Here is an 18005-nt window from a genome sequence, read left to right on the forward strand (position 1 = left end):
ATCCCACACAGCAGAAACATTTCTTTTTCTTTCAGGCTCCATTTTATTATAGAGAGATGTGTATTTTTTATTTATTTTTTTAATCTTTGCGAGAGTAATTTTGTGGGTTTTTTTGGTGGCGACTCATTCCGTTGGCAGATGCGGATGCGGTACCTTTTAAACACAGTTTGGTGCGTTGGCAATGAGCGATACAGCAGCTGTATCGATCACGTGACTTTTTCTTAAAGCGACGCACGCACCGATACAGGCATCGCTAGGTGAGCTTGATACATGCGTCGGTGCGCTAGTGTTGCAGGACCCATCACTAGCTACAAGTGATGGACGCGATTATTTTCAGAGAACACGTCTCTTCTGGATGGTCACCCTGTCAGTGGCGCTGATATATTTCGCTATAAGTTCGTTAAATCAGCTGTACTGTGGTACAACTGAGATATTATTACCGTCAGCCTTTTTTCTCTCATTTGTAACTGCTCGCGGAGCCCGTGGAGTTGTGTTGCACAATATGTCCTCCGGGTAATTTTATTTTTCTGAAAATTACTCGGGGCTCCGGGAGAGTTTAGTCCTCCCTGTTGTCGATTGCTACTTAATTTTTAAATGGGGAAAATGTATAAATATCGGCAGGTTAGTGTATGGAGCCATTGCCAAGGGTGTCTATGTAAAAGCTAATGTTATCGAGGTTCATTCAGTTCTCGGTGTGACACAGGTCAAACAAACAGCTCAAAGTCCACTGTACGGGTTAACATTAGCAGCTGATACAGAACTCAGTTCAAACTAGAAAAATTTGCATTTCCTGCGAAAATGCTGTGTGGATGCTTTAAAGCTGAAGCTGTCTGCTGAAATTAGCAGAAAAAGCTGAAAAGTTGCAAAAATTGCAAAAACTTTGCAGAAGCAAAGGAACTTTGCTAAAATGTAGTAACTTAGCTGAACTGCAATATCTTAGAGGAAACATAATACTTGGCAGAAATACAATAACATAGCAGAACTTAGCAGAAATATTGTAACTTACCAGAAACACGATAACTTCTCAAAAATACAAGAATTTAGGAGAAATAGTATAAATTTACAGAAAGAATATATTTAGCCAAACATTCTTAAACATTACAGAAATACTATGATTTAGAAAAACAGTACAACATAGCAGAAATGCTGTGATTTACCAGAGACACTGTAATATACTATGAATATTGTAATTTTACATAAATACTATGTTTTAGCAAAAATACTCCAGTTTAGCACAAATATTATAACATAGCAGAAATACTACTCTATAGCAGAAATGGTATATTTAGAAAGAAAAATATAATATAGTAGAAATACTATGATTTAGCAGAAATCCTACAATATAGCTTAATAACAGTGATTTAGAACAGATACTATGATTGAGCAGAATAGTAATAACTTAAGTGAAAATATTGGAAAGGTAAAATGACAAGCTGAATAAAAAGGAACATGGTTAAGTTCGCTCAAAACTAATTTTTGTTCTGTGAAAAAATAAAATAAAAATACATTCAGAAAAAAACAAATAAGAACAGCCAACAGATACACAGAATCAAATATGGATACACAAATCACCAAATACACACAAAATCAAATATGGATACACAAATGTACAGAGAGAGACACACAGACAGGGTCTATGCCAGTCAACCAGTCTGAATATATTTTTATCCAACAATGAGATGCTACCCTAAAAAGGGTCTTTGTGTGTGTGTGTGTGTGTGTGTGTGTGTGTGTGTCTCTCTCTCTCTCTCTCTCTCTCTCTCACACACACACACACTGTCACACACTCACACACACACAAACACACACAGCAGCAGCAGCAAGTGAACAGGGGCTGTTAACAGCATGTTTCTAGGTCAAACAGCTGTGACCTTCTCAATTTGAATCCACCAATCAGAGAGGCTGTGTGCTTTTTCCCGCCAAAACTGGTGCACCAAGTGCAGGCTTTTACACACGCAACACAGAGAGAGACAGGATTTTTGAAGTCTATTTCTCATAGTCAGGATTGCCCTCAAACAGCCAGCCATAAATTCCTAACCGTAGGGGCTAAAACAGTCATTCTTAGACCAGAAGACATGGGGGAATCTTGAAATGTTGACCATTTAAAATAAAAATATGAAATATTATAGATATATGACATAGATGATTGGTTGGCTTAGAAGCCATGAAGGCTCCAATATGCAAATTTGAATGTGTCAGCCCTCAGGTATGATTGGCTGGCTGGGAAGCAGTGCAGGCCCCAATATGCAAATTTGAATGTGTCAGCCCTCAGGTATGATTGGCTGGCTGGGAAGCCATGAGGGCCCCAATATGCAAATTTGAATGTGTCAGCCCTCAGATATGATTGGTTGTCTTAGAAGCCATGCATGAACCAATATGCAAATTTGAATGTGTCAGCCCTCAGATATGATTGGCTGGTTGGGAAGTCGTGCAGGCCCTGATATATAAATTTGAATATTACACTTCTCACAGAGGATTAACTCCCTGGGGAGCTGGCAGAAATATATAGAAATACTATGATTACCCAGAAATACTGCATTTAGTAGAAATACTATGTTTCAGCACAAATACTATAAAATGGCAGAAATACTATAATTAAGCAGAAATACTATATTAAGTACAAATCCTATAAAAAGCAGAAAAACTGTACTATGATTTGGTAGAAAAACTATAATTAATCAAAAATACTATATTTGGCAGAAATACTATTTTTTAGCAGAAATACTATATTTAGCACAAATCTTATCAAATAGCAGAAATAGTATGATTTAGCAGAAATGCTGTATTTAGCACAAATACTGAAAAGCAGCAGAAATGCTATGACTTAGCACAATAGTAATAACTTAAATAGAAAAATTGGAAAAGCAAAATGGACAGCTGAAAAAATGCTGAACATGCTAAGGGTCCCTCAAATGTAATTGTTAAAAAAAAAAAAAAAATCAGCAAAAAAAAGTAGAACAGTCACACAATCACATGCACAGAGAGACACACACAGGATCAAATTCAGTCAACCAGTCTAAATATATTGAATTTAAATCATACAATAAGATACTCCCATAAAAAGGCTCTCTCTCTCTCTCTTTGTCACACACACACACACACACACACAGTAGCAGCAGCAGCAGCCAAACAGCCTGGAGCTGCTAAATTTGAATCCACCAATCAGAGAGGCTGTGTACTTTTTCCCGCCAAAACAGGTGCACCTGTTTTTACACACACGCAGCACAGAGACAGGATTTGTGCAGTCTATTTTTCATAGTGAGGACTCCCCTCAAACAAATGGCTATAATTTCCTAACCGTAGGGGCTAGAACAGTCATTCTTACACCGTTTTGTTCAGAAGAGATGGGGGAATCAGAATCAGAATCAGAATCAGAATCGTGTTTATTGGCCAAGTATATGTGCAGACAAATACAAGGAATTTGGTTCCGGTAGATGGTGGCTATCAAGCACAGCAATGTAAAACACACACACACACACACACACACACACACACACACACACGTCTATATATACATTACACATGCATACACATACATACACAAAGCTGTGTAAACCAACTATAAATAACTAAACTTATGTACATAAAATACAGAAATGAAATGAGGTGGAATGAATACTACAGAATGTACATAAGGTGCAGTTGCAGTCTGGCAGTGGGGAGCAGTGTGACAGGTCAACTGTTTAGGAGGGAGATGGCGAGGGGAAAGAAACTGTTCCTGTGTCGGGTGGTCTTGGTTTGCAGGCTTCTGTACCGTCTGCCAGAGGGCAGCAGGTCAAAAAGTCTGTGTCCAGGGTGTGAGGGGTCTGTGATGATTTTCCCTGCCCGTTTCCTGGTTCTTGAGAGGTACAGATCCTGGATGGAGGGCAGGGGGGCACCGATGATCCTTTCTGCTGCCCGTACAGTCCGCTGCAGTCTGCTCCTGTCCTGTTTAGTGGCTGCACCATACCAGACTGTGATGGAGGAGCACAGGACAGACTCAATGACTGCAGTGTAGAACTGGGTCAGCAGCTCCTGTGGAAGACTGTACTTCCCCAGTTGTCTCAGGAAGTACATCCTCTGCTGGGTCTTTTTGAGGATGGAGTTGATGTTGGTCTCCCACTTCAGGTCCTGGGAGATGGTGGTACCCAGGAACTTGAAGATCTTCACAGTCGACACAGGGCTGTCTGACATGATGAGGGGGGGCAGAGTTGGGGGATGTCTCCTGAAGTCCACTGTCATCTCTACAGTTTTAAGAGTGTTCAGCTCCAGATTGTGCTGACTGCACCAGAGTACCAGCCGCTCAACTTCCTGCCGGTATGCAGACTCATCACCATCCTGAATGAGGCCAATGACGGTGGTGTCATCTGCAAACTTTAGGAGTTTAACAGTCGAGTTCTTGGAGGTGCAGTCATTAGTGTAGAGGGAGAACAGTAGTGGTGAGAGGACACATCCTTGAGGGGCACCAGTACTGAGGGACCGAGTTTCAGAGGTGATCTCCCCCAGCCTCACTTGTTGCTTTCTGTCTGTCAGGAAGCTGGTGATCCACTGACAGGTAGCTGGAGACACGCTGAGCTGGGAGAGTTTGGAAGAGAGAAGTTCAGGCACGATGGTGTTAAAAGCCGAACTAAAGTCCACAAACAGGATCCTGGCATAAGTTCCCGGGCGGTCGAGGTGTTGCAGGATGTAATGCAGCCCCATATTCACTGCATCATCCACCGACCTGTTTGCCCGGTAGGCAAACTGCAGAGGGTCCAGCTGGTGGCCTGTAATGTCCTTCAGATGGGCTAACACCAGTCGTTCGAAGGATTTCATGACCACAGACGTCAAGGCGATAGGTCTGTAGTCGTTCAGTCCTGTGATGGTGGGTTTCTTGGGAACAGGGATGATGGTGGAGCGTTTGAAGCAGGATGGAACTTCACACAGCTCCAGGGATCTGTTGAAGATGCGAGTGAAGATGGGAGCCAGCTGTTCAGCACAGGTCTTGAGGCAGGAGGGTGAGACACCGTCTGGTCCGGGGGCTTTCCTGGGCTTCTGTTTCTGGAATAGTCGGCTCACATCCTCAGTGTGTATTCTGAGTTTCAGGGAGGAGGAAAGGGGGGTGGGAGGTGTGATGGAGGTCGTTGAGTCTGGATTGGAGAGGGTGGTGGTGGTCGTTGAGTCTGGATTGGGGAGGGTGGGGGTGGTCGTTGAGACTGGATTGGAGAGGGTGAGGGTGAAGGGGGGAGAGGTGGAAGGTGTGTTGGGGGTCAGTGTCTGAAGCGGTGTCTCTGGGGAGGGGAGGGTGAGGCGTGGGAGTCTGTCCATCTCAAACCTGCAGTAGAATGTATTTAGCTCGTTGAATCTTACAGTGTTGACAATTTATCATTAAAATATGAATTATTGAAGATATTTGACTTGTAATGCACCATAACTGAGTAGAGGCGAAGCGAAAACTGCCTTGACTTGCCCTCAAACAATGCTTTGTAACTCTAAATCTATTTGGAGTATCGATATCATTCTTTCACCATAAGAGACAGCAGGCTTTGGTGAACAGTCATGGAAATTTTCAGGTCTGTGTGGAAATCCATCAAAAAGATATGACGAGAGAAAAAAGTGCCTCATTTCCAGAGTTTGAAATCTGAAGAAATCTGAGCGAGGGACAAATTTCCTACCCTCAAACAAACCCAATTCATGGCCAAACGGTAATAGGTGATAAAAAAAATTCTTGAATTGTGAGCGTCAGGAGTGTCTGAAGATATATTGGCACAAGCCTCATGTCTTAACTTTGCTTCGTTAAGGAGATATGATGATTCGAAAATGCCTCTCATTACAGAAATCCAGCGGTGATTTTGAACAAACTCTCCATTGACTTTCTATGGAGAGTTTTCAGACTTTGTGTTGGTCTGGGGAGATTTGCCAAAATTCTGTAAATCCCACACAAAAGATAGTGACATTTTCTGAAAGCCAACAAAAATACCTACATTTTGATGTATAATTGGTGGGGGTTGAGTGGAAATTGACCAAGTAGCAAGAAGTTGTTTGGACATGAAGAGAAGATTGAAAAAGGACAAGTGGCTCACTCAAAGCCAAGTGCATAGCAACCATAACAACGCATGTATTTTCTGAAAAATCACAAAGATGAAACTTAAAACTTAAAGAGGGATAAGATGAAAACGGTAACAGGTATGAAAAAGCTGAATCATACATGAATAGCCCAATAATTTGAGAACATTTTAAACTTTGAATGGTTGTTCTAAGTCAAAGTACACTGAAAAAATGGGAATTGGCAGGCTTTTGAATTTGCACAAATGAATTTAGTTAATTCTACACAAGCCTTTCATGTTTCTCTTATTTACATGATTGAATAAAGTACAATTTACTTGATTATAAACAATACTGAGACTACTCATTTTTCTTGCATTGATTTAAAGTGACTAAATTAGAATACTAAAACCATTGTAATCATGTTTGACCACAACTGGAAATGATGCAATATATTCAAAGACAACAACTAAATATGATTGGATAATAAGACCTAGAGTCTTATCCAATAAGACAACAACATAATTTAAGGAGAGCGCAATTGACCGCCAGATTCTGGAAGACTGTTTAGCCACATGCAACCTTTGCCACTGAGTCAGGCATACTGAGAAGGTAAGTAATCTAAATACATTTGTTTTAGTTAGGTACATTTTCACAGAATTGTTGTAGTGCATGCTATATGAAAAGTAATCTGTAATGCATCTACATGTTGTTTTTACAGTGCTAGCTAAAGTTGGTATTAGCTTCGTGGCTAAAGCTGAAAAATAGTAACAAATTGCACATAGTCGGGAGAAAGCAGCTGTTGTCGGTCGGATATGGAATTTATGTCTGTGACAGAGAGCACTGGCGTTTTTGATGGCTTAGCAAGTTAAAACGTCACTGAGAGAGCACAATAGTGTTTGTGTTACTCGTGCTAGTTATGGCTACAGTGGCTAATTAGTCAGGCTGTAACCGTCAGAGTTTAAGAAGCTGGGAGCGCCACAGTGCCATACCTTAATTCTTGCCGCTGACACGCACTCAAGTTATAATAAGGATCCTGCCACCTTAGACGTGGGTTTAAGAGCCTGTGCCCATAAATGCCAAGTCATTTTTGCATTTAGTCATTGTTTTAGGTGAAGTGTCACTTACTTGACTATTCTATTGGTCAAGCCCAAATAATAAAGCAGATATCTACAAGGAGATAAGTTTATTAAGTGATGTATTGTGAATTTTCCAACATTGTCCTAACAAAAATTAAGGACCCTTTTTTCCCCCTTTTTTTTCTACTTTGTGTGGAAGATATGTGAGCTGCTTCTCAAAACATTATGTATAAATGAGAGAAAGATCGGTACTCTTCTGGACTGGAATACCTTTTTTTCAATTAAAATTAATGTTTTTTGTGATGGTGGAATTTTTACCTTTATGATCACAGAAGTCAAAACATCAGATGATGATACCTTACCATCTAAACTCCCCATCTCTTGGCAAGTCTGAATTAGAGGTCTCAGCTGTATCAGCTTTTCTAGTGGATTTGCTTAAAGAGGAGATAGCTTAAGTCATTAGGTACATATTCCCTGACATTCTAGAGGTCAACCTTGGACAGTGTGTGACATTAAAGGGCATAACTCATAGAAAGGGAATGGTACTGGCCCAAAGGGCAGCAGGTGGATTGCCAGAATACTGAAAAACCATATCTGCATTGTACCACAGCATATTCTACATTGTCAGAGAGCTTGGTGGCTGGTACAGAGAGCACAACAGAGCTTTTGAGCTCAGCCCAGTATCCACAAGAATATTCACTCTCGTTTCAATCTGTTAACTCCTTGATACTTATCCATTGGTTGATTATAAGATTGGATCAGTCCACATTGTGACTTTAAAAAGACATATAGAAATAAAAGGTGTTCAGATAAGTGTAATAGGTTCAGTCGCATGTATTTCATTAGATAAATTTTTCTTTTTTTTGTCTGATCTTTATAACTTTGACTATTGGGTATGGATAGCTGTATGAAAACTAAACTGAAATGGTTCTTTCTGAATGTCTGATATGTAATTCTTTTTTGCCTACAGAGTCCTATGGTCCTAAAGACTGTCTTGGCTGACGGAACCTGTCGAAGGCTCACTCTCTAATGGAGCGCCCGAATCAACTGAGGATCTCATCGTTGAAGTCAAGAGACAGTGTGGTCTTCAGGGCAGTTTCAGACTTCAGTTTATGGATTCCTTGTTTGGGAATGAGTTTCTTAATCTTACCTCAGTTTCAGAAGTAGCAGACAAAGGGACTCTTAAAGCTATTGACATGTCAAAGCCCACCACATGGACATAAAAAGAGTAACAGAGTTGGTGAAACTCAAGATGGAAGAGACTTTTTCATACAGAAGACATGAAGTTGTTTGTGATGCACCAATGGTGGAGGCTGCCTGCTCTATTTGACTTCCATGAGGTAAGGTTTGCCTCATACACGGTGCTCTTGTGGTATTAGCCTAAAATAGTTAAGGCACAGTTGTTGTTTGACAGCCCATTTCTTCAGCATGAGTGATTGCAGCCTTCTTCCAGGTATTAAACCTTTGAAGCGCATTCCTCTGTGCTCATGTTTTCAGATCAACGCTGAGTTTAAGAGAATTGCCACCATCCCCCCTCAAACAAAGTTCCTGGCTCAGCTGGATCTCCACTTGGACAACCTGGTGAAGTTGGTCAACAGAAGAGGAGAGCTTGGACTAATACTGAAAAGAATTGTGGCACAAATGGATATGTAAGTGATCAAGCCTCAACACTCACTTAATATGATCCTCTTTGGATGAAACTTTATAATTGTGGAAGATTTCAGATGTTTTCCCATGATAAATTCTCTCATTTTGTATTTTTACATCTGCTTGTTTTTTTTAACCTTCACTTTGTCAACTTATTATTAATTGCCAGTAAACCTATTATTAATTTGTGTGCCTTTACTTTAAAAACATTCATGTAAAGTACACTATTAAAACTTAAATCAAGGACAAGGGCTGAATGAAGATGCTAATTACATACATTTCATTTCAGTGTGAAGATGTTGATGCTGGACGTGAGTGTGTCAAGGGAGTGTGTATCTACATGGGTGAAGACCCTGGCATGATTATCCAGGAGTATGTGGTATGTACTTGTCTTTTTTTTCTTTTCTTTTTTTCGGACATTCCACAGTGTGTCATATTACTTACTTGGCATGAAATGACTAACATGGCTTTTTTACAGGGCATGGAAGAACGTGCCATCAATGAGACTGTTGAAGACACCACTGTTCGAATTTATCTTCTTAAAGAGCAAGCTTCAGCAGAAGAACAAGAGTTGTCCTTGCAGGCATCAGGGTGGCGAAGAATTTGGATAATGTAGCATTTGCTGTGATAATGCTATTTGGACTCATGTATGCATTAAACCTTACCTACCCTGCTGACCTCCGCTACACCTTTGACGTTTTCCAGAAGGTTTTCATGGAACTGGATGGAGCTAAACTCTCTAAAGTTCTTGCTTTTAAAAACCATCTGTTTCATTGAGAAGTCAAAGACAGCACTTCTGCAATTCTTTGTAGTTTTTCATTTTGTGTTCAGTAACGTTATACTGCTTATCTTTTTATTGCTTTCCCCTCATGTGACTGCAAGGATGATTTTTCCTTCTGGTATTATGTTGTAAGAAATATTTACTGACGATTTTTAGCAATATGTTCTGAGTCAACCTTAATGTCCTGCTTACATGTTTAAAAGGAAGATTAAGATTCATGTAGGTGTTTGGTATTAGTTATGTAACAATGTCATTTAAGGCTCAACTTAGTTGAAATTTTGTACAGGTAAATACTTGTACAGAAGCTGAAATTGTTGTCAAATAATACACAAGTTATATTTGTGTAAATCTGTTTATTCATAAAAGCGTGTTGCTTTTTTCAGGTAGTCTTAATTTACTTTAAATTTTCAATTGTGTAATTAATACAAATGTTATATGTAAGAGATGACAGGATCATCTATAAGCACTTTCTTTTATTTGCTGCTAAGGTCAGTTTTTTTGGGGGGGGATTTTGGGGTTGTTCATGGCAGCTTGCTGCTTTCACTGCTGTTACAGTTTAATAAAGGTGAATTGTTCAGCAGCACTCACGGTCTTTGGCTTTTTTGTCAATAATGATCAGTTAATATTTCAATTGAAAAAATTAAGTAGGATTTAAAGCCATAATTTGTGTTGCAGGAACATAATTGCAATGTGTTTACATTACACAATATCATTGCATACCACTGGCAATCAAAAATAAGTTGGTGTTAAACATTAAAATATATTGACATTATGCAATGCATTGATATTATGGTAACAAATAAATAGTATGTACATCAAACATGATTTTTTAAAGTAATCTGATGTAAATAAAATACTTTGATTTGACAAGCATTAATTACTTGTGGGAAAGTGGAAAATTAAGTCAGTCATACTTACTCATATTATGTGGGACTGATGTACACAATAAAATCAAGTAAATTGAAAGAACTTTTTTTTTCAGTGTATGAGGAAGTAGTTAAGTTTCAAAAACAAGCAAGTTTTAGTAGAATTGTGGAAGGTTTCCATTCATTTCAATGGGACAAAAAAAAGCATAAAAAGCTTAATATTTTAAAAAGTATAATAGCAAAAAATACCAAAAGATATAGCCGGAATTAGCAGAAATAGCAGAATAGTTTAAAATTTGAACGGTAAAAATCGGACAAAAATTGTGGAAGTAGTTAAACAGCAAAAAATGTACGGAAGCAACTTGAAGAATAAAGTATAAAGAACTAGAAAAATTTGCATTTCCTGCGAAAATGCTGTGTGGATGCCTTAACGCTGAAGCTGTCTGCTGAAAAAGATGAAAAGATGCAAAAAGTTGTATGGTGGTGGGAAAAAAAAAACGTCACCCCGAGCAGGATTCAAACCTGGCCCTCCTGGACTCAAGGCAGCTACTTATCTCACTAACCCAAACTCATTCTCACAAAGAAGAGTTGGACAGACTGACAATTCTGCTGAAATTAGCAGAAGCTACTGAGAATTCTGCTGATAAGAGGTGAAAAAGCTGAAAATTTTGCAGAAAAGAGGTGAATGAGCAGAATTTCTGCTGAAAAGAGGCAGAACAACCTGGTTCTGCTCAAATTCACCAATCAGAGGTACTGCCTCTATCTGCTTCATCAGGCTGTGTACTTGTGTGTATTTCTGCCATGGAGCGTTAACAAGAATCTGAGGTCCATATTAGAAAAGCTGCTAAAATCATAAAACTTTGCAGAATTGTAATAAATTAGCAAAATAAATTACAGGTCTGTGATAGTGTATAAATTTGTAGTGAAAAAAAAATGTTGAACAAGGTGGGATTGAACCCACAACCTTTGAGCTGCAGAGCCGTGTCACAACTGATTGCACCACCTGGAAAGGGGGCGGGCGTCTGAAAAACACAGACATGACCAGTATAAAAATAGATCGCGGTGAGAGGCGAAAAACGCCGTTTTTTGGAGTTACAAAACATTGTGTAACTCAAAAACTAGGAGGGCTAGCAGCATAATTCTTGTACTGGGTGAATCAACGGACTTTGGTGTACTTTGACTGCGATTGTCATAGCTCTTTGTACCTCCGTCGCGGAGATATGACGAGAGAAGAAACAGCTTCATTTTCGGAGTTTGAAAACTGAGAGGAGGACAGATTTCCACCCCTCCAACAAACGTAATTCATTGCTCAACGGTAAGATGACTGTAAAAACTGCTTCCACTGTGAGTGTCAGCAGTGTCTAAAGATATATTGGCACAAGCCTCATGTCCTAACTTTACTTTGTTAAAGAGATATGACGATTTGAAAATGCCTCTCATTAGAGAATTTCAGCTCTGAATTTCAAAACCTCCCCATAGACTTTGAATGGGGAGTTTTCAGACCTTGTGTCACTTTGAGGCAAATTGCGAAAAAACGGTAAATCTCACAATATTGACATTGTCTGAAAGCCAGCAAAAATACCTACGTTTTGGTGTATAATTTGTGAGGGTTGAGTGGAAATTGAGCGAGTAGCAAGAAGTTGTTCAGACATGAAGAGAAAATTCAGAACAGACCAGCTCTCACTCTGAGTTAATTGCATAGCAACCATAGCAACGCATGTATTTTCTGAAAAATCACAATTTTGCAACTGAAAACTTAAAGAGAGATAAGATTAAAACGGTAGAAGGTCTGAAAAAGCTGAATCAGACAGGAATAGCCCAATACTTTGAGAACATTTTAAAGTTTGAATGGAGTTTCTAGGTGAAAGTATGAGGAAGTAGTTAAGTTTCAAAACCAAGCAAGTTTTAGCAGAATTGTGGAAGTTTCCCATTCATTTCAATGGGACAAATTAAAGGAAAAAAGTGTAATTTTTTTAAAAAGTATAATAGTAATAAACACCAAAAGATATAGCACACATTAGCAGAAATAGCAGAACAGTTTAGAGTTTGAACGGAGAAAATCGGTTGAAAACTGCCTTTGAGGGCATCCACACAATAAAGAGAAACAGGAACTCAATAGTGTGGATGCCTTAAAGCATCCACACAATTAGCTACGTTAGCTTTCTTTCATCAAGGCTGCCCGCGGTAGTGCTCGGTGAACACTGAGCTGTAACGTAAGGGGCGCTTAAGCTAACAGGTGGGCTGGTTTGTACATGTTGGGGTTAGCTTGTAGCTAATTAACCTTTTGTTTGGTCAAGAAAATATGGTAAAGTGACCCCAAAGCATTCATGCCTGCTTTCCAAAGTATTGCCATTAAGGAGAAATGACTCAAACTGGGGTAGATGGGAGCATAACCGTTTAAATGTACAAACAGTACGGTGGCCCGAAGATGCCAACGTTTCAGAACTAAAAACACGCGAATTTTAAATAAGTTCCACTGTGCTGAAATTACTTTTTAATGCCAAGCTTCTAAAATTGGTTTAAAATTTGGAGAGTATCACTGCAAAACAGACGAAATGTTATCAACCTGTTGCCAGTGCCAGGTTTGTTTATTTAGGTAAACGACAGGAATGTTGTCCCTACCTACTCTGTGAAGTGCTTTTTTTGTGCCTTTGACAGTGTCACTGTTCTCATATCCATGTTTTCTGAAATGGTGTATTTTGCACCTTGGGGCCACCAAATCAAAATATCCCAGGGTTAATTTATCTATAACCAATTCTAGTTCAAGAAACAAGGCTTGCTGTTGAGGGTATTTTGTGGACATCCAAAGTGGGTTCCAGCAATATCTGTGTTGTTTTTGTGGCCAGAGCCACAGTCAGCCTGACAGGTCAGAGGTGGGAAGAAATGGACAATGGCAGCAGTGTGTTCTATTTGTCAGCTCATGTCTTTAAAAGAAATGTTTTTCATGAATATTTATCATTAAATGAATTAACAGTTAGTTGGAAGCTGAAGATTATATTGTGTAGAAGATCAGTAATTGGATCAGACCACAATTATGCCTACACTTGGCTTTCTTTGGTATAACTCAAACAGCCAAACACAGTGAACAGAACTGATTTTCATCTAAAACTGTGACATATTTTATGGCATTTTGCACAACAAGGCTGCACTTTGTAGTGCATAAATCGGCTACAGTCATGGTCTAAACTGCTGGAAAGAGTCATTCATAGCACCCTTCCACAGCAGGAAAATAAAATGATACACTTCATTATTGCCACTGTGGGGTCATCACTGTTGCTGCTCTACCAGGTGTAACAATTAAGTTTAACATCCACATCCATGAAAACAGAATATGTGAAATTTAACGGTGTTAGAAGCTAGCAGGGAGTTAGCTCACTAGTTTCCTGGGCTGTAGTTACATCATAAAGTTTTAAAAACTGAGCTTTAAAATGAATAGTAATAATAAAATAGACTTATTTTTAGTTTTCTTGTGCTTATGAGTTCTGATTAGATTGTTTAGTTCCTTTTGCATTTCCCCTTTGATGCCTCTGTCTTCTTCCTGCGTTCCCTGTATTTGATCTGTCATGTCTATTATGTATGATAAGTTCTGTCTCCGTGTTTATTCATCTGTGTTCCAGTCGTGTCTCTCGCTCCCTCTGTTCTCTGTATTCAGTCAGTTCGCGTCTTAGTGTGTGTCTCGTATTTCCTGTTTTATTTTGATAGTTGCTTGTCCCGTGTTCAGTGCATTCAGTTTTGCTTCCTCCCTGTCTCATTATGTTAGATCTGTTCCAGCTGCATTCCCCATGACGTCCATCGTTACCCCTCTGTGTATTTAGGCCCGTTGTCTTCCTCTGCTTGTTGTTGCTTTATCCCACATAGCTGTGTGATTTCCTCCTTGCTTGTGGTAATTCCTAGCTCTCTGTTCCCGTCTTTGTTTTCCAGTTTCCTAGCTTTATTTCCTTGTTTTTAGCCCCTAGTTTTTGAGTTTTTGGTCATTAGTGCCTTTATGTTTGAATATTTTTTATAAAGCAAAATAAAGCTGCATCAATCTAAATTTTGGCAATCTGGCACAAATTTCCACTTGGATTCAAGGATGACTTGATGGAAAACTGATAGTCAAAGTTCACTGACATCATGTTCTACAAAAAAAAACAAACACTTCTCTCTCATCTCTTCAACACCATAAGTCTGGAAAAGATGGATTGATTGTATTTTAAACTGACTGAAGTGGTCACACTAATCTCCTCTTGTGATACGATAATCAACAAATATCTATGTTTTTGTTTAAAAAAATGCAGCCGTGTGAACTGATTCCTTCACCAGACTCAGTACTTCATGGTTGGTTGTATCACGTATAAAATTTTAAATTACAGGGTGGGCCATTTATATGGATACACCGTAATAAAATGGGAATGGTTGGTGATATTAAAGTCCTGTTTGTGGCACATTAGTATATGTGAGGGGGCAAACTCCTCAAGATGGGTGGTGACCATGGTGGCCATTTAGAAGTCGGCCATCTTGGATACAACTTTTGTTTTTTCAATAGGAAGAGGGCCATGTGACACATCAAACTTATTGGTAATGTCACAAGAAAAACAATGGTGTGCTTGGTTTCAACGTAACTTTATTCTTTCATGAGTTATTTACAAGTTTCTTTTTGTTCACAGCCATTGATATGTCGAAGAGGTTAACATGTGAGGAGCGGATCGAAATTGTGTTGATATCTGGTGAACGCAGTAACCGGGTCATTGCAGCAGATTTCAATGCAAGACACCCTACGAGACCACCCATCTCCCATGCTACAGTTAGCAAACTGCTTGGTAAGTTTCGTGAAACTGGTTCAGTGTTGGATTTGCCAAAATGTGGACGCAAGAAAACTGTCACTAATGAAGAAACATCAGTGGCTGTCCTAGCTTCATTCAGCAAGAGCCCACAGCGTAGCACTCACCTCATGTCACTGGAGAGTGGCATTAGTCGAACATCCCTTCGGAGGATATTAGCTACTCACAAATGGCACCCTTACAAACTCCAGCTACTGCAGCATCTCAACGAGGATGACCCAGATCGGCGCACAGAATTTGCAGAATGGGCAAAACAAAAATTGGAACAGGACCCTCAGTTCACGCAGAAGATTTTGTTCAGTGATGAGGCAAACTTTTATGTGAAGTTAACAAACAAAACCACCGCTATTGGTCTGACACTAACCCACATTGGATGGATCCCTCCAAGACTGTTGGAACAACAAAAGTGATGGTTTGGTGTGGTATATGGGGTACAACGATAGTGGGTCCATTCTTCATCAATGGAAACCTCAAGGCCACTGGATATTTGAAATTGCTACATGATGATGTGTTTCCCTCTTTATGCACTGAAGCTGGCACGTTCCCTGAGTTTTTCCAGCAAGATGGTGCACCACCACATTATGGGTGCCAGGTCCGAGCATTCCTAGATGAACAGTTTCCTGGAAAGTGGATTGGTCGTCGTGGGCCAGTTGAATGGCCCCCAAGGTCTCCCGATCTGACCCCCTTAGACTTTTATCTTTGGGGTCATCTGAAGGCAATTGTCTATGGTGTGAAGATACGAGATGCGCAGCACCTGAAACTACGGATACTGGATGCCTGTGCTGGCATTTCTCCTGCGGTGTTGCTATCAGTGTGTGAAGAGTGGGAGAAGAGGGTTGCATTGACAATCCAACACAATGGGCAGCATATTGAACACATTTTATAAGTGGTCAGAAACTTGTAAATAACTCATGAAAGAATAAAGTTACGTTGAAACCAAGCACACCATTGTTTTTCTTGTGACATTAGCAATAAGTTTGATGTGTCACATGGCCCTCTTCCTATTGAAAAAACAAAAGTTGTATCCAAGATGGCCGACTTCTAAATGGCCACCATGGTCACCACCCGTCTTGAGGAGTTTTCCCCCTCACATATACTAATGTGCCACAAACAGGACTTTAATATCACCAACCATTCCCATTTTATTACGGTGTATCCATATAAATGGCCCACCCTGTAGAAAAGAAGTTAACCTCCTTGCCATGAACAAGAAGACACTCACAGGTGAAAAAAAGAGAAATGAAAGGCAGCACAGCCAAAGAGCTGATAAATATAAAAGCTTCTAATTAAACCCAAATAACTGGGTGCATATTTTTATCCACTCACTATGTTAACTGGAACTAAACTGAAAACTTAAACTAGCTGTGAAAAAAAAAAAAATCTTTGTTTAAGTTGAACTTGAAAAACTAAACTAATATAAAATAAAAATAATTATGTAGAAAATAAACTAAAACTTAATTGAATTCAAGGCAAAACAAACAAACAAACAAAGTAGAAGTTACAGAATAAGAATCACTGTACACGACACCATGATGTTGCAGTACTATGTTGTAAGTTTTGAGTCATGGATGCAATGTGAACGTTCATTTAGAATAAACTTTATTGGCAGAACATGCGAACATAATAACAGAATCATATTTATAACTGTATATTCTCTATATTATCATACACTATATGTCAGCCATACAACATAAGAACAAAGCTTAACAGAATCAAATATATTGTATCAACATCTTCGTTTCCCAAACCAATAATTAACCTCACAGGGCTTCATAATCTTTACAGCAAACAACATCCTCTGTTATCAGATCCTTAAAATTAATCAATCAAAATGGAAACATTATACAATAACATCTCTATATCTATAAATTATTTTTGTTAAAATTATTTTTTACATAAAGTCTTATTACAGATTAAATTTAATTTCAGCATTCATTAGGATTTAACATGTTTTTATATTACTCTCCATAATGTCTCTGCACAGAAAGAAAATCCCCTTTTTCTCATATTTACAACTCACAGGCACCATCTATGAGCAGAGCCAAATCTCTGGTCATGAATTAGCTGAGAGTACATTCTTGGAAAGGGGAAGCCAAGAAAACAGTATTATGCAATATAACGACTGATTTTTGTTTCTTTTTTTTTTCTTTTTTAAGTAAACTTGAAGAAAATAAAAATAAAAAAATCCTAAAAATGTGCAGTAATTACTGCAAAAACATGGCTTTTTAAAAAATATTTTGAAAATACGTCAAACACTTGAGCCATTAAAAATACTCATCATATGCCATCAGAAGTAAGGGGGCTCCTCTCCAGTGACTCCGTTGTACAGTCCATTTCCTCCCAGCCATTCCTCATCCAGCTCCCACATAATATCTTGCAATGACAGCACTGGCAGTGAGCTATCCTGGACCACTGGCGGATGTCCTGCATCCCTGCCGTCCTCAAGAGCTGCTACAGTCTCCCCAATAATCCTCATCTGTGGGGTCGGAACTTCCAGACAACCCGTTGGGCTGCACTCTCGGCTGCTGTTGAAGAATCCAGAATCAGGAGTGTCTGCTTTGAATATTTGAAGGAGCTCGTGTATGTCTGAACTAGGGTGCATGGAGGCTGCCTGGCTGGAGCTTGAGTTGTAGCTTACCATCTCCATGGGAGGCTGACGCCACGCAGGCACCCCAGTGGAGTTTTGGCAGCCTGGCTGAGGCATGTACTCCCACAGGTTTGAGCTGGGGTTACTGCCCATTGAGCCTCCTGGTTGAATCCCATACGAGACTCCACACTGTCCATACGCTCCGGTGGCATTGAAGGCAGG

At 39.4% G+C, this 18005-nt stretch overlaps 2 long non-coding RNA genes across 4 annotated transcripts; one reads left to right on the top strand and one right to left on the bottom strand.

Annotated features, from left to right (window-relative positions):
* Nucleotides 1-214: 214 nt before the first annotated feature.
* On the bottom strand, nucleotides 215-8188 carry LOC112842006 (uncharacterized). The gene is made up of 3 exons (XR_003213568.1): nucleotides 8051-8188; nucleotides 2464-2465; nucleotides 215-308 (listed from the first exon to the last, which is right to left on the bottom strand). It is a non-coding gene; the product is annotated as an uncharacterized LOC112842006 (long non-coding RNA).
* On the top strand, nucleotides 233-10029 carry LOC109204710 (uncharacterized). Of its 3 annotated transcripts, none has more exons than XR_003213566.1 (5): nucleotides 233-257; nucleotides 8053-8422; nucleotides 8580-8731; nucleotides 9019-9108; nucleotides 9208-10028. It is a non-coding gene; the product is annotated as an uncharacterized LOC109204710 (long non-coding RNA). The 3 variants fall into 3 exon arrangements; XR_003213567.1 differs by lacking the exon at nucleotides 233-257 and adding an exon at nucleotides 5952-6615; XR_002064222.2 differs by lacking the exon at nucleotides 233-257 and having other exon boundaries at nucleotides 5954-8422; nucleotides 9208-10029.
* Nucleotides 10030-18005: the final 7976 nt, after the last annotated feature.

This window comes from Oreochromis niloticus, linkage group LG13 (assembly GCF_001858045.2).
Source record: "Oreochromis niloticus isolate F11D_XX linkage group LG13, O_niloticus_UMD_NMBU, whole genome shotgun sequence".
Taxonomy (NCBI): Eukaryota; Metazoa; Chordata; class Actinopteri; order Cichliformes; family Cichlidae; genus Oreochromis; species Oreochromis niloticus.